This window comes from Diceros bicornis, unplaced genomic scaffold (genome assembly GCF_020826845.1).
Source record: "Diceros bicornis minor isolate mBicDic1 unplaced genomic scaffold, mDicBic1.mat.cur scaffold_207_ctg1, whole genome shotgun sequence".
Taxonomy (NCBI): domain Eukaryota; kingdom Metazoa; phylum Chordata; class Mammalia; order Perissodactyla; family Rhinocerotidae; genus Diceros; species Diceros bicornis.
This window is the reverse complement of record NW_026691096.1, coordinates 107,898-125,265: the sequence shown is the minus strand read 5'-3', so window position 1 is coordinate 125,265 and position 17,368 is coordinate 107,898.

Sequence of the window (17,368 nt, the reverse complement as noted above, 5' to 3'; positions counted from 1 at the left end):
GGGATCTCGCCTGTTGGAGGTACAGCTTGTAGCCATCAACAGAGTAAACTGACTTGACCCTTGAGAGAAGCCACTCCATAATGTTGGAGCTGTTTTGCCCCCATAGCCTAGCTTTTAGAAAAAGAAACAAATGAGGCAAAAAACTTAAAAGCTGAGCCAGCCCTGATGGCCTAGTGGTTAAAGTTCCTCGCTTTCACCACCGCTGCCTGGGGTTTGTTTCGTGGTCTCGGAACCATACCACCTGTCTGTCAGTTGCCATGCTGTGGCAGCAGCTCACATAGAGAACTAGAAGGACTTACAACTAGGATACACAACCATGTACTGGGGCTTTGGGGAGAAGAAAAAAAAAGAGGAAGATTGGCAACAGATGTTAGCTCAGGATGAATGTTTCCCTGCAAAAAAAAAAAAAAAAAAAAAACTATCCCTGTTCAATGTGGCTGATAAAAGTAAAAGTGATTAAATAATGAATAATAATTAAAAAAATTTAAAAACTTGTTTCCAAAGTAAAGTTACATATACTTTTCTGTTCTTTACTCTTCCCCATCTGCAATCTTTTATTTTCTTGGCAATCCTTTATTGAATGGACAACTTGAATGGTGTCCGGCATATTAATATAAATTCCACAGTAGTGGATGTATTTTTCAAAATGCTGTTCTATGCACAAGAGAGAGTATGTTTCTCTCTTTTGCAAGGCACCGTCTAATAAAAAAACCAGATTAGACATTCTTGGCATATCTGTGTCACTCATTGTACCTGAGAGAGTCCATCTGTAGTGAATAGATTTGTCTTTCCATAGTAATAGAACCAAAAAGACAGAGAGAATAGAAGTCAACTCCAGTGAACAGTGATGTGTGGACGAATGTGGAAATCATGTCAGGAAGATGATTAAAGAGTATCTGATCATCCTGAAAATCTTGCCTTATATCAGACATTCTGGTGGTTTTAAGATCAAGTAATTATACCAAATAATAATAATAATAATAACAATGTCGTGCTTCTATATTGTTTTCCCCCGCCATGATCTCTCATTGAACATAGATTCCCTTACCTCCTACAACTGGGCTCAGTTAAAATGAAGTACATATTTTTTGTGCTCAAATTTTTATTTAGCAACCATATGTCAGAAAAAATAATGCCTTTCTCAGGAAACTCGAATAGGGCGGCGGTTGAAAGCACGACTCTGCAATCGCTTCCGGCTCAGCTGCCTATCAGCCATGTGACTTCAGGAAAGTTACCTAACTTCTCTACGCTCATATTTCTTCTTCTCTTAAAAAAAATAAAAGGCAATGATTGCTAACATTTATAGATGACTGAGCACTTTCTGAGCACACGTGGCTGTGCCAGTAAATCGGGCAGAACTTGCTGATACGTTGGATGTGGGGGGACACGGAGAGGGAGAAGCAAGGACGACCCCCAGGATTATGTTACACAGAGGTAGCTATACACTGAGTCAATTTCGCTAAGCTGGAACTACATTTCCCAGACTTCCCATTCCATGTAGTTCTGGTTGACATAGGCTCGGAGAGACATTTTGTGTGAAATTTGGCAGATGGACGTAAAGCAGCAGCCGTAATTTTTTACTCTCTGAAGGTGGGCGCGGGGCACCAGCCAGCAGGGCAGCTCACGCACGTTGTAGCTCACCTTCTAGCTCACCTTTCGGGCAGCGGGAAGCCCCGGGACCAGCAGCGTCTGCAGCATCTGCAGTCTCCTCCTGCAGCTTCTCCAGGCCCTGGGCCAGGTGCACGTGCAGCTCTGCAGCGCAGGGCGCCGCCAGCTTCCCCTGCACGTCACCCTTAGCAGTGAGGCTAGAGTGGATGTTAGTTGCTTATCCCAGCTAGTTTCCTGGTTTCCGGTTGCCCCTCACTGGAGCCGGTTCTTCCTCGAAGCTTCCGGGTTGTCCTGGCCCGTGCCGCATGCACCTCCCCTTCCCAGTTGCAAGGCTGACTGACCTGTAGCCACTTCTGGCTCTACAGTCGAGGCAAAGTCAAGATTCTGCAGAGACTTCTCCCCTAAAATTCAGCACCCACAATTGTGTAAGGTCTAACTCCTGTAATAAATCTCTTTTTTATACCACTCATAGAGGTTCTGCTTTTCTGATCAAACCCTAATACAAGATGTCTTGTCTCTTGATTTTCCAAGATTACAGTATCAGCAGTAGGCAAAAGCATTCATTGTGTTTTCAAAGAAGCTAGTTACCTAAGTTTTCCTTATCAGTGGGGCAGGTTCCTAATGATGCTGGAATAACCTTCTTCTAAAGGATCTAGCTGGGGCCATATAAATACGCAAAGGAAAGCCATTATGCAAATGTATCACCATTCACAGAGATTTTACCTTGAGAAGAATGAGAGGGTGATACTGTTATTAAGCGTCCTTTAAACACACATGCACAGATAGGTTCTCTATATGATATTCATATTATTTTCTCAACAGAATCTAGGATAGTGGTTAAGAGCAAAAAGGAGGAGGGGAAGGGGAGGGGAGCAGAACAAGGGTGAAACACGGGGACCCCAATGAAGGGGTGGGCAGAGGTGGCCTGGGAGGGAGACAGTGGAACACACAGGTAGATCTCAGAGAACCACGAAAATGCTGTATAACCTAGGAGGCAAGAGACTTTCCAGAAAAGACCAACCCGTCGGTGGGGAGAGAAGAGCAAGGTAAGAACTAAACGTGGGATCTTACTGAGAACAGTTTCCAAAAAGCGTTGAAGCAAAGGCTGGACTACAGAGGGATATGGTGCCACTGGGAGGTGAGAACTTTAAGACATGGAGAGGAAAGAGAATGAAGAAGGAGATGGAGCTGGAGAGGTGGGGTTGAGAGAAAAGAGGCTTGAACACGTTGATGGGGTGGATGGAGAAGGAGCAAGCTAGGGTGAAGATGGTGAGGTCCAGGAGAGAGACGGTTTGCCTGGAGGGTGTGGGAGAGGATTAAGTGAAGGCACCAGTAGACCATGGGCCCCCAACCCAGCAGAAACACCCTTTCCTGGAAGAAGGAACAATGGGGATGAGTGTCGCTCACCCCAAAGTCCTCCTCATCCTTCTTCCTCTGCCTGCCCCATGAATGCATGTGTCCATCAGGGCTCTGCCCTCTTCCATTCAAACTCTACACCATCTCCCCAGGCAAGCCCTAACCTCATCTGTTTCTGCATCAGCCTGTCTCATTCTGAATGTCCTACGGAGGTCTATACCAACATGTCCAAAACTATCCAATCCCAGCTAGCCCACCCAAAAGAGAACATTCTGTAAGTCCCCCTACATCCTCCTACATTCTCTAGCTGCATTAGTTATCAGTCTTAGTAGCACCACCATCCATCTAGTCATTTGAACTAGCAAATTGGCTGTTCTTTGCTACATGGTTCCTTTCATTCCCCCCACGTCAACCATTTACCAAGTCTTACTGAGCCTATCTCCTAAATCTCAAACGTATTTTCTCTCCATACCCAGTGCATCTGCCCTACATCAGATTCGCATCATTTCTTGCCTGCCTCATTCCCATCCAGTCTACCCTCCATATTACTCTAATCGTCTTTGATAGTTTTACTCCCTTGCTTAAATCCCTCAATGGTTCACCATTGCTTTCAGGATAAAATCCAATCTCCATAGCATGGGAAACAAATCATTTAATTCCTCCCTAACTTGACCTTTATTTCTTCCTTACCTTCTCTGCCTTCCTATGTTTGGTGAACACTCCACACAGTTTCCCAGCTCAGAATCTTTGCATAGGAGTTTTTATTGTGCCTAGAATATGTCCCCCATAACCCTGGCAACATTCCCAATTTTGAAATCTTTCAAAGTCCGATTTCCATGGAATCTTCCTTGATTTTCTCCCTAGAGCTGTACTCTCTGCCATGCTGCCTCTGGACTTGGTATATTTTGTGATCATCATACTCTGTTAAATTATCTGTCCTGCATCTGCGTCTCCTCTGGACAGTGAGTTCCTTAAGAGCAAGATCCATTGTTAGTCATCTTCGGTGTCTTCTTTCAGGCACATAATGAAATTGTGTTGAGTTGAATTGCATTTAGATTCCCTCCACTGCTGTGGTCCTTCCCAGGAATCACATGCACAATTTTCTGAGAGTGGTGTGTGAGGGCTACTGAGCAGAGTGTTCCAGGGCTGGGGCGTAGGCTCTGGGGCTCAGCACATACGGTTCTACTTCCACTTGATGAGTGAAATGCAATAGTATGTGTTAAGGGCTGGGAGGCATCTGAGATGTTACCTGACTTGCAAGCTAACAAGTTAGCTTGTCACAGTTTTACTGCTTCTAGAAGATGAGATTCACCGAGATTCCTGGGTGAGAGAGAAAGGACTTGGTCTTACAGCACAGCAAACAGCAAGAGCATCAGCGTGTTTGTGTCAATTCTCCTTGTCCCCAAGTCCCACAGGGGCAATGAGGATACATGGCTGCACTACTCAGGAGAAGAACGCTGAGCTTAGGGAACCAATTATTTTTTTTATTAAAAATTTTTAAAATTGTGGTTAAATATAAGTAACATAAAATTTGCCATTTTAACCATTTTTAAGTTCAGTTCAGTGGTATTAAGAATATTCACATTGTTGTCCATCCATCTCCAGAACTCTTTCCATCTTGCAAAGCTGGAACTCGGTCCCCGTTAAACATTAACTGCCCATTCCCCCTCCCCTCAGCCCCTGGTAACCACCCTTGTACTTTCTGTCCCTATGAATTTGACTTCCCTAGGTACCTCATATGAGTGGAATCATATAGTATTTGTCCTTTTGTGTCTGGCTTATTGCACTGAGCATAATGTCTTCAAGCTTCATCTATATTGTAGCATGTGTCAAAAAGTTCATTTCTTTTTAAGGCTGCATAATATTCTGTTTTATGGATATACAGCATTTTGTTTATCCATTCATCCATAAGTTTCTTCCACCTTTAAGCTATTGTGAGTAGTGGTGCTGTGAACATGGGTGTACAAATATTTCTTTGTACCCCTGCTTTCCACTCTTTTGTGTCTATACCCAGAAGTGGAATTGCTGGGTCATATGGTAATTCCATTTTTAATTCTTTGAGGAACCACCATACTGTTTTCCCTAGCAGCTGTGCTATTTTACATTCTCATCAACAGTGCACACGGAGTAACCAAATCTTTTATAATGGGAAGTAAGCATATCTGCCCACTGCTCCAAAGCGAGACACTATTTCTATCTGTTCGCTATTTAAATACCCTTGAAAAAATAGTCCAGAACAAAGGGCAGTCAGTGCTCACTTGTAAGACATGGAGAAATGAGTGACCCATGGAGAATTGTCTCCAAACAGTATGTCTTACCTCCTCAACTCCATTATAATCTTCTTGAAGTCAGCAGCCGTGTCCTACTCTTTCTGTAATCCACATCTGTAGTCAGTTGAACAGCGGTCCCTAAAAGATATGTCCATGTCCTAACCCCCGAAACCTGTGAATGTGCCCTTATATGGAAAAATGGTCTTTGCAGATGTCACTAACTTAAGGATCTCAAGATGAGATCATCCTTGATTACCCAGGTAGGCCCTAAATCCAATGACAGGTCGTTCTAATAAGGAAGCAGAGGAAATTAGACAGACAGAAGAGGACACACAGGCACACAGAGAAAATCCCACATGAAGACGAGGGTACAGAATGGAGTTAGACCATCCGAAGCCAAGGAACGCCAAGCCAGGGGAACACCAGAAGCTGGAAGGGGCTACGAAGGATTCTTTCCTAGAGCCTTCAGAACGACTGTGGCCCTGATGACAACCTGATTTTGGATTTCTGCCCTCCAGAACTGTGAGAGAATGAATTTCTGTTGTTTTAAGCCACCAAGTTTGAGGTAATCTGTTATGGCAGCTCTGGCAAATGAACACAACATCGCACTTAGCAGGGTGCTGGTCGGTAAGTATATGGGAGTGCAAATCATTATAACGGGCTCAGGAAAAGACAAATTAAAGAATGCAAGTGCTGGGGCCGGCCCTGTGGCTTAGCGGTTAAGTGTGCACGCTCCGCTGCTGGCGGCCCGGGTTCGGATCCCCGGCGCGCACCAACGCACCGCCTCTCCCGCCATGCTGAGGCCGCGTCCCACATACAGCAACTAGAAGGACGTGCAGCTATGACATACAACTATCTACTGGGGCTTTGGGGGGAAATAAATAAATAAATAAAATTATTAAAAAAAACAAAAGGATGCAAGTGTTGATCTTCATCCCTCCCATGGTTGATAAGCCATTCTCAAGAATAAATTCAATGGGTATGGTGACTTAGCAGACATTTCCATGGGCCATGCATATACCACAGAGGGCAGCTGGGGTCAATAGAAAGAGTACTGGACTGCATGGTGGAAGGTCAACAGGCATTCAAGGCTCAGACCCTACTAGATGTGTGACCTTTGCAAGCCTCTTAACACATAGAGTGTCAGTTATCTTAGCAAGAAAATGGGACAATATGATCCACTCTACCTGTACCCTATGGTTGTTAACGCTGTCCAGCTCATACAAGAAGCGGTGCAAGAGAAAGTTCTTTGGAGATTTTCAAGCACAACATAGATGTTTAGAATTACTACAGGATAGGTGTCATATTGAGCATGGCAGAGCTTACATTCCAGGGAAAAAGACTGCCAGTTTATCACCGTCTATTGGTTTCTCAACCTTGTTGAAGACCAAAGGTTCAAATGGTCTTGTTTAGTGGGACAAATATGACTTCACAGAATTGCTGGTATGAATTTCCTGGAGGAGGTCGGCTTTGAGATGAATTTTGAATAAAAGGAAGAGTGCCTGGATCTTGGGTAGAGAGCAGGGGGCTCTGATGACATGTCAGAGGAGAAAGAAGGAAACCAAACATCTTTTGCATAGTTGGCAGGGAAAGGATCCATGAGTGGAACTGCGAGGCGATATAATTAGGATAATTTGATAAAGAGTCTCGGAATCAAATGTGAATAAATCGAATCCACTGCAGAAGCATCCACTGATTATGTTGTCAAAGAGGCAGGTGGGAGAAATGGATTTAACTGCAGTGTCTTGAACCTCTTGTAAGGATCAGAGTCTGGAGGCAAAACTGCCGGTTAGTGTGATTTATTTCAGATGAGAAATGACCCCAGACTGTCCCAGAGACTCTACATGGAGGAAAAAAATCAAACACACAAAACATTTAAAAAGCAATAAAAATCCCCCAACACTTTAGCAGTGAGCCAGTTGCAGGAAGGAATGGGAAATTATTCAGCGGTTCCATGCCTGAGGGAGAGGGACAATGGCAAGCAGATGGTCTCGGGGACGTGTGTTAGACGCTCACATGTAGTTAAGCATTTACAGGAGCTTTCTCGTAAATACAGTGAGCATGACTGCATTGAAAATTAACTCCTCACATGCCAGCCTTCGAATGTTTTGTATTTACTTTTACTTTGCATGTCAAGCTGATTTTTTTACAACAAATATCCAAAAAAATTCAAGAGGATAATGTTCCAGGTAAGTGATGTTTTAGTTGGTTAACAAGTATTTATTGTGTATTTCCTCTGTAGGCGATGGAGGATGAAATGAATGTGTGTTTGCTGTATGTCAGGTATCGAAGCAGAGACTTTCTTATATATTCTTTCTTTCATCTCTACAACAGCCCTGTGATGTAGGTGTTATTCTCATTTTCCATTTAGGAATCTGAGCCCCAAAAAGATTGTGTAACTTCTCCACAACAGTGTTTTACCAAATTCTTACAGCACTACGATGCAGTTGCCTGTTTTCCTGTTAGAGCAAAAACTTGCCTACACAATGTGCTACCCTCCACCTGTCATCAGCATCCACTTGCCCCAGTTGACATTGTAAAAGCCAGCAACTCACTCTCGCTGCCCTTCTAGCAGCTAGAGGTGGCACTATGACCTGTTTTGTCAATGAGACAGAAAGATGCCTCCTGCCAGCCATTGGGGGAATCTGAATGTGTGATGCATTCACTGAACTGCTGTAATTACCCTCCAACCACTTGGCAGAGGGGAAAGATGTGAAGAACCCGGTCCTCAACAAGGTCACAGAGACTCTGAGCTCTAGGACCACCATCTGCAGGCTTCTTGTTAGGGCAGAAAAAGAATCTCCTAGTGTTCCTTGTATTTGGATATTCTGTTACTGGCAGCCGAGAGCATTCCACCAAGAGAGGCAGGGCAGGCTTGCCTCAGTATGCGTGAATTCTCACCATCCGCTTGGAGGGAGAGGGCCCTGCCCAGGTCACTGCCAGGGAAAACAGGGCAGCCTGCCAAGGGCTGGCCGGACTACTACACTGACCTGCATTAAAGCATCCACTGAAAGCGGGTTTAAAGACCAAATCAGATTCTCTCTTTTGGGAATTTGAACTGGAGCTATAGGGAGATGGTTGTTTATTTAGCAGAGGAGGGAAAAATTGAAAAAAAAAAAGAGAGAGAGAAAAGAAAAGCAGAGGCTAAGAGACAAGCTGAGTCATATCATCAGGGTGGAGCAATACACTCCAGTGACCGCCATCCATCCATAAACTCCTGATGCCCAGGAGGAGGGGATAACCAGAGGGGACAACTCACGGTGTGCGCCAGTTATCCTTGATCACGCCACGTTCTGTAGAGCAGGCCTGAGGCCTCAGCTCCTGCCTCAGCTGAATTCTGCTCTTTAACGATCCTCTGTTCTCAATTTCATTTTTACTTTCTGGGGAGAATTGGCTAACGGGGAAGAAGGTAAGTGAACCCACGCTGAGAGTACTGTTTAGATAAGTTAGCTCTGCTGTTCGCTCCTTAAGTGTGGAAGAGCGTTGGAAATCAGGCCTCGGTGTCAGGAGCTCCCGGAAGGCCTTGGATTCTAGGAAAACCCCTGAGATCTGATAGATGCTGAGGCCACTGCAACCCAGGCCAGGGACTCGTGGAGCACAGAGCAGCCTAGCCTTCCTCTCCACCATCACAGCCATGCTGTTTCCTTGCCCCAACCCTATGACCTCATTTAACCTTAATTACTTCCTTGGAGCTCCCGTCTCCACATACGGCCATATCAGACATTAGGGCTTCAGTATATGAATTTGAGTGGGAGGACACACAATTCAGTCCAAAGTGCCGTGAAAGTGGTAGCCATGCCTGATTCAGCTTTTAATCCCCCATCAGAGCACAGTCGTGACATACCACAGTGTCAATAAATGCTAGTTCAGGGAAGTCATGAATGAAATGACAGAGCTGGGATTTTAACTTGGGTCTTCTAACCACCAACTCAAAGGCTGGGCTTCATAGCTGGACATCCACGGGGAGTTAAAGGAGGCATAGGACTTGGCTTGCTCACTAGGAGCTTAATCTTGTTATGGTGGCAAGCTATACAATTGAAATAAATTATATTGTGAAGCACCATACCATGGTGAGTAGGCCCAATGGGAAGTACGGAAGAGGTTCTAGAAGTGGTGGGGCATGAGCTGGCCCTAAGAGGCTGGTTTGCTTTGGGACTTTGCAGAGTACATGGGAGGAGAAGGAAGGACACTCCAGCCAGAAAACCTGGGGACCTGAGATCAGAGATGGAGGTCTGAGATTCAGCATGGTAGTCTAGGATGCAGTGAAGAGACCAGCTGGGCTAGAAGAGAAGTGCAACCCGGGGTGAAAGTTCAAGAATAATTGGGGTGGGAGGGACCAGACAGTAGGATGAAGATCTGGAGAGTTTTGGAAGATTCTGAATGAAAGGATGACATCTTAAATTCTCAAGTTAATCTCTTCACTCAGAACAATAGTTCTGACATTTTAACCAACCATTTAAAAGTTACTAGAAAATGTAATCCTTTCCTTAGTAAAAGAAATTATTTCATGGCCATGATAGTTAATGAGGAATAGCTTAGGAAAGATTTTTTTTATCATATGGATTATTGATGTGGCTGTGCAGAAGATGCTACCATTTTAAAGTTAGAAGTACACCCAGGGCCGGCCCCATGGCTTAGCGGTTAAGTGCGCATGCTCCGCTGCTGGTGGCCCGGGTTCAGATCCTGGGTTCGCACCGACGCACCGCTTCTCCGGCCATGCTGAGGCCGCGTCCCACATACAGTAACTAGAAGGATGTGCAGCTATGACATACAACTATCTAGTGGGGCTTTGAGGGAAAAAATAAATAAATAAAAATTTTAAAAAAATAAATAAATAAAAAATAAAAAAGAATTGAAGGAAAAGAATTATTTAAAAAAAAAAGAGTACATCCAATACTCATGAAGAAATTTTAAGTGAATTCTTTATACAACTAAGTATATCTTTTCATATATTTTTTTCACAATATATCGAATTGTATAACACCCACAATCATGCTTCATGCTTTAATTTGTACTTTTTTTTTCTAAAATTATTTACTGTTTGGGACAAGCAAACTCATGGAAATCTTTCAGAGATCAAGCCCAACTCCAGCATGTTCATATATATATTTTTCAGAGTTTTCAAGAGAAATCTCTAAGAATAGTATATTTTTCAAAACAGCATATCATGCAAGGTTGCATGTTCAACGACACGCAACGCCTTAGCAAAATTATTGAAAACCACACCTACTCTTGGGAAAATATTCAGATAGTGTGATAAAATGAACTGCCTCTAAATGTTAAGAAATTCAAAACTTGAAGGCCACTGCGCTCCCACCCCCCACTATTTATAATGTGCCATCATCTCCGTTCCCCAACACCTCCCATGGGGCCGCCCATGGAGACAGAAATGTTTGAAAATTATTGCTGAGACATTTAGAGTCTTTAATAAAATTTTAAATAAGCCAGAAGCTTTTAGGAAGTATGGGTATTTGAGAAAGCTCCTTCCTAGGTGGGTATGTGTATGTCTGTGACTCTTTTAGTGGTCTAGCATGAAGAGAAGTCAGCTTTTTAATTTTTCCATTGCTTTAAGATTATCCTTTTTATTTTATTTTTTATTTTTTGGTGAGTAAGAGTGGCCCTGAGCTAACATCTGTGCCAATCTTCCTCCATTTTGTATGTGGGACACCACCACAGCATGGCTTGATGAGCCGTGTGTATGTCTGTGCCCAGGATCTGAACCTGCAAACCCTGTGCCACCAAAGCAGAGTGCATGAACTTAACCACTACGCTACTGGGCTGGCCCCAAGATTATCTTTTTTGATAATGCCCATATTTAGTTAATTGGTTGGCACATTCATTCTTCTATTTAATCTTTCAACATTCGAATGCATACCATCACCCCAACTTTGGGCATATTTGGGGCTTAGGAGAATAACTATTGGGACTATCAGAGTCAAGCTAAATCCCCCGAAGCATTAAGTTGAGCAGTCAATTTTGGATCGAATGTTCTACATCCCACAATTTTACATCAAGCCCTTTCTGGCTTTCATCCCTCTTCAAATCAGCGTATAGTTGCCCTGCAAGTCTCTGCCCTTAGCCTCCTCCTTCTCCCTTTCTCTCCCTTTGGGGAAAGTAAAAAGAAATGACGGCTGGTGTCACTGTACGTTTTGGAGACTTTTCCCCAGAGGGCAAGTACAGTATGAGAGAGAGTGAAGGTCAAGTTGACTGTGGTGAAACTCAGGACTCTGTTCGGCCGTGCTGTGGGTTCCACCGTGGCCTGAGCCCTTCACTGCCGCAGCTCTTAGCAGAGGAAGAACAGCCTGGTCCTCGCAAGCCCTGCTGCTGCTTTCAACACAGACTAGCCTGATGGAAGGACAAAGAAGAGCATGGCTGGGTTTCAAGGAAGCTGCATTTCCAGTTCCCTTTCAAACTTCCTGTGAGCCATCCTTTCTCCTTAGGTAGAATATTCCAGTATTCTGAGTCAGGATACTGAGGGTTGAGGATAGACAAAGACACCAGCTCCCACTTCCCTCCTGCCTCCTGCCTGAGCGCTCCGTTTCCTAACCAGGCCCTGGCTCTGACTTGACGCTTGAATGGGGACTGTTAAGTCAGGGTCATTTGATTTCTGGCTGCGAACTGCCTGCTTCTTAGTTTACCCTCGGCTGACGTCTTGCATCTGGCTTGGATCCTGGATTTCAGAACTGGTACTGCTTCCTCCCTTCTGATCTCCTAGCCTAGATTTATTCCCCCTGCTGTTCTGGATTCTCAACCTGGGTTTCTGACAAGACAGGGCTGGGAAACATAACTGGTCCTCGGGAAGGGAGCGGGTCCTGGGCTCTGTGTGCAATCGGCTATTGGACACGGCCAAGCAGACGCCGTTTGGCTCTGAGGCTCCAGTCTCCTCAAGTCCTCCAGGTGAGCTGCCCCACAAGTGGCTGTACTTGGTCATGGGCTGTAGAAGGTCTCAAAGGAGCCCTTGGGTGAGGATTTGAAGGCCCAGCATTATCTGGGCCGAGAGAAAGTGTCAAGGAGGCCACAGAAGGCCTGGAGCTTGCCTGGTGGCGTGAGCCGTGAAGGCCATCCTTCTGATTGGGGTTGAGTTGTAAACAATGGCTCTCCTTGCTTGTGGCGCCCCCCGCCTCAGGCTTATGCAAAGAAGGGACAGCTTGAGCCTGCACTGGCCCCTTCCCACTCCCGGCATCCTGGATTTCCATCTTTGGATTCCGTCAGAGACAGTACACCATCCCATCCGCCAGGACGCTAGAGTCCCAGAAGACTTTTATTTCACTTCAGCTTTATAAAATAATGCCCTTCATCCCCAGGGCGTCCCCATGCTCCATCTCCCCCTCCACATGACATGATGAGCAGGAGCAGGTCTAACCTGTCCCTCTCTCTAAGCGGTTCTATGACCCACAGTAGCTCGCAGTCTCAGGACCCGGACTTGCCTGCCCTGCCCCATCATGCTGAAGGGGTGTTCAGACATTGAGCTGGAGTATGTTTCAACATCTCCTGGAAGCTGGTTACTTCAGAACAGGCTTTTCTGCTTCCATGTATGCCCTGAGGGAACTCTGTTCTCCACTACTGCTATTGACAGGAAGGGTCTACACATGGGGTTCTCCCAGACAACCCCTTCCCTGGGGTGTCAGGCTGCCCCCAGAAGAGATTGTGGGGGCGGATAGATCTATTCCTGCCTTGATTTCCCCTCCTCACTCAGAGCAGTGGCCTACTCACTGGTCTCATTTTGGTCAATCCTCACAATCATTTTATTTCGGGGATCTTATAGATCTTTATTGTTATTTTTTTTTCATATGTAATGGGTCCCTCCACAGGTTTCCCTGACTTTAAGTACTTCAGAGAAGGGATTGGGGTGTGAGTCTCCACCCCGAAATGGCCCTAAGCACCTTAGGTAGATGGGACCACTCCCTAGGAAGACAATTTTGCCAAGTCCAAGACAAAAGGTCCTTCTAGACCTTTCTCCCAGGTCAGTGGCTGCTGCTTGCCTCACATTTATGCAACTTAAATGATTCTTCCAAGAATTAAAAAGGTCTAGCTAGGTTTCCACCTTTAGATACTACCAGTAAGTAGGAAATTTAAATAGCAGCTTCCACCTTTATAAAAATTTGGGTATAATGTCTTTCCTTCTGCTCATTGCCAGGGAAGGGATATGAGAGCCTCACCTCCAGCATCCAGGAGCTCTCCATTCTACATCTTATTTTCAATTCCTCTCTCTTTGACAAGGCAGAGAGTGTTCCTCATGTCTGCCTGTGAGTAGAACAAATCCTTTGGGCTGTGGATCATTAGAGATGAGGAAAGAAGGTTTACTTTCATCAAAATTTTCTAAATTCCCTGTTGTACTGAGAGCTCACATCACACTTCACTTTCTTTTTAAATAACTGTGACAGTGTGAGCTATCACACAGCACACCCTACACACCCCTACTTTGGCATTTCTTAGAGTCGTAACGCATTAGAGGTGACTTCTGGGGGCTCACGTGAAGAATCTACAGACATTCCGTTTCCATTCTCTCTCATAATCCAAGTGACTGATTCAACTAGAGCGTTCTTGAACACCAGGCTTTAGAAAACTAACAAGCCTATTTATGACTATGCGAACAAGGAAAAGATAAAAATTGCAAATGAAAACTTTGGCCCAATTCTAATTTCATAACCCTGGTCCCATGGTAGACGGTTCTCAAAGGTTGGACATTTCTCTTCAGGAAAGATGTGGTGGGAGAATGATACAATGATGTCGTTGACTTCCTCAAGCCAGGACGTGGCTGGCCCTGGGACTTCACTCCCAGTTACTTTTTTTGTTCTTATGTAAGTTTGGAAAGTGTCAAGTTGGCCCTCAAGATGTCATCTGAAGAAGTAAGATGTCTTTGCAGCAGCCCCACACGGCTCAGCCCTCTTAAAGAGCTGTTCTCCCAGGCCAGGTCCTTCAGAGCATCCTACTGGTTCTAAGGCTGGCACAGCAGACAGGAATGTCTTGTCTTGTATTGCCCCATTTATTTTTACATAGGTATACAGTATTCATCGACACCAGACCTCCATACATTTCTCTGTACATCTTCTGCTGACCTGGACATTCCATGGAATGTCTTAAAACATTTCTCCTGAACCCTGAACATCAGCACGGCCATAAGAATTTACAACAGGAAAAGCCCCAACACACAGGAAAACTGCTTTAGCTCTCATGTTTCTAACAAGGTGAGATAATCACAAACAGAACTTGGAAATGATCTGCTACACTTGACATGAGGATTGCGGACAGAGAACGCTATCACATTTATCTCTGTATCCCCAGGACTTGCATGGTTAGTACTTGAGAAATAACTGCTAAATATCGAATGATATTACATGAACTAAACATACAGTATTATTAGAGAACTTGTCCTCTACTGCTTCAGCCTTCAAGGATGTAGACATGTGGAAGAGGAGTCAATAGAAAGATGGGAAAGATACAGATGGACTAAATCTAACTCTTATTCAACAAGAATTATTGCTTAACAGAATTTATCCACCTTCTCCAGTCAAGAAGGCAACGGGGAATAGTTAATGCAAATTCACTTTTTTTGTGTGTGTGGGGAAGATCAGCCCTGAGCTAACATCCGTGCTAATCCTCCTCTTTTTGCTGAGAAGACCGGCTCTGAGCTAACATCTATTGCCAATCCTCCTCCTTTTTTTTATCCCCCAAAGCCCCAGTAGATAGTTGTATGTCATAGTTGCACATCCTTCTAGTTGCTGTATGTGGGACGCGGCCTCAGCATGGCCGGAGAAGCGGTGTGTCAGTGCGCACCTGGGATCCGAACCCGGGCCTCCAGTAGCGGAGTGTGAGCACCTAACCGCTAAGGCACGGGGCCGTCCTGCAAATTCATTTTAAAAATAGCAACGTGTAGAGGCCAGCCCGGTGGTGCAGGCGGTTGAGTGCTCGCTCCAATGCGGTGGCCTGGGGTTCGCAGGTTCGGATTGCGGGCGTGCACTGACGAACTGCTTGTTAGGCCATGCTGTGGCCGTGTCCCATATAAAGTAGAGGAAGATGGCCACAGATGTTAGCTCAAGGCCAATCTTCCTCAAGAAAAAAGGGGAGGATTGGCATCAGATGTTAGCTCAGGGCTAGTCCTCCTCACAAAAAAAAAAAAAAAAAAAAAAAGCAACGTGTAGTTTATGCATAGATATTTTTCAGCCATTACTCCCCAAAATATCTTTGGTGTTGAATGCTTTGGGTAGATTATGCCAGAGAATCCATATGTAGGGCAAATAGCAAGGGAAATAGTTCGCTAGTTATATCAAGTTCCTGATGTACTGTCTTTGAAGGTCCTCAAATAATTCTATCTTTAAAGAATATCCGTTTCCAAAGGGCTCAACATGGGCTGGCTGGCCACTACTGCCTTTCACGCATGTAGGTCGACTATACGTGGACAGTGAAACCAGCTTCACTCTAACTTTCATTAAATCTGCAAGTGAGGAGATTGGACTGGGTGACCCAGCTGAGTCATCCAGCTAGATCTGGAAGCAGCGACCCTCTGTCTGCATGTTTTGCTCCTTATTCCTCTGAGTTGCAGCTTTGAGGTTAACTTTTTTAAATCCCTTAAAAGGCTCAATTTTAGTAACCCCTGCTTGTCCTAATCCTTCCTTGAGAGCCACTGTAGAAATCTTGCTGCTCCCCAGCGGATGCTGAGTGGACAGGCCCCCACTTCCTTCCTTCCTCTGGGTGTGAACCCCGCTCCACAGGCAGTGACATACCCTCCTCTACTACGGAGGACGGCTGCCAGCCTCCACTTCCTGCTTCTCTCCAGGTCTCTCCTTCTGACACCTCTTTTTAAAGCCTAACAGCACAACTACTAGCCAAGAATAAATCCTTGTTGCCACTGCCTAGGACGATGGTTTCTAAACATTATTATTTTTTTTTTTAAATGGCAATCATTTTAGAAAAAGTAATTGCACAAGACCTCTAATATATAAATCAATAAAGATCAGAAAATCCTGTCCAGCTGGCTTGGCCTCCTACCTCACAGAGCCCCGGGACACTTCAGAATAATTTAAAAACCAATTGCTTAGGGTACTGAAGCAGCAGAAATTGTGGAAAAAAAAAAATCAGTAAAAACTCTTCCTGCTTCGTTAGCGGATACAAATGTACGGTAAAAGGAAGTAAGACCAACTTAGGCTGACTTTTAAGAGAGCGTTCTTTTTGTTCTTTCATTTTCCCATTCATATTTCTGGAGGCAATATGACCTGGGTCAACCAAATAAAGAAAAAAAAATTGGAGGAGGAAGCCAAAGACTGGGAGTCATACAGAGCGATCTCTTTACCAGAACTAGGCCCAATTAAAAGAATGATGAACAGGAAATGTCCAATATCATCACACGAGGTTGACGTTAAAGAAACAAACTCTTCTTAAGTATAGCAAGAATAGAGTCCACTTCACGGGCTTGGAACCAAAGCCAGAGAGCATGTCTGTTGCAGCCTTTCATCTGGAACTATCTTCCTGCGAGCTGTACTTTATCCATCCCTAGTCCTTGGTTCATAGCCATGCTTCCATCTAGGTTTCTGCCCCAGGGAATTCAAAATGATGACTTAGGATGGGGAGGCACAGCTACTCTGTCCCCTGCTTCTACGTGACAACCCACCATCCACGCGACTGGAGTCACTGTCTCTATGTTTACGAGTAAGAATCACGCCTCCCTCAAACCCTGCTCACCTCCCCTGCCAGATTTTCCTCTGCTGATGTGATGTAAAGAGTTTGGCTTTTTCAACCATATCAGACTCCAGATTTTGATCCTCTCGCAGATATCTTGAATTGCAGGCTCCGTTAAGACATTTGCTAACATCACATTTTAGCAAAATGATTTCCTTTTCTGGTAGCCTACACACATCTCTTGTTAGGATCTTATGGAAAGCTGCAATAAGTAATCAATACACCCCAACATCTTGAATTTTTCTACCACATCTTCTGTTAGATCTTGACTGGACCCAGTTTATTACCACTATACAAAAGGACTGTCAACGTCCCAGCCCAGTACAGAGTTGTGTTCACTGTCTTCCACTCTGCTTACTTCACTTAGCCAATTTCACATTTTAGGGTCTGTTCCATGTAATTTCCCTCGTCACGGAACCAAATTCTACAGGTCAGGACGGAGCAGAAAACACAATTCA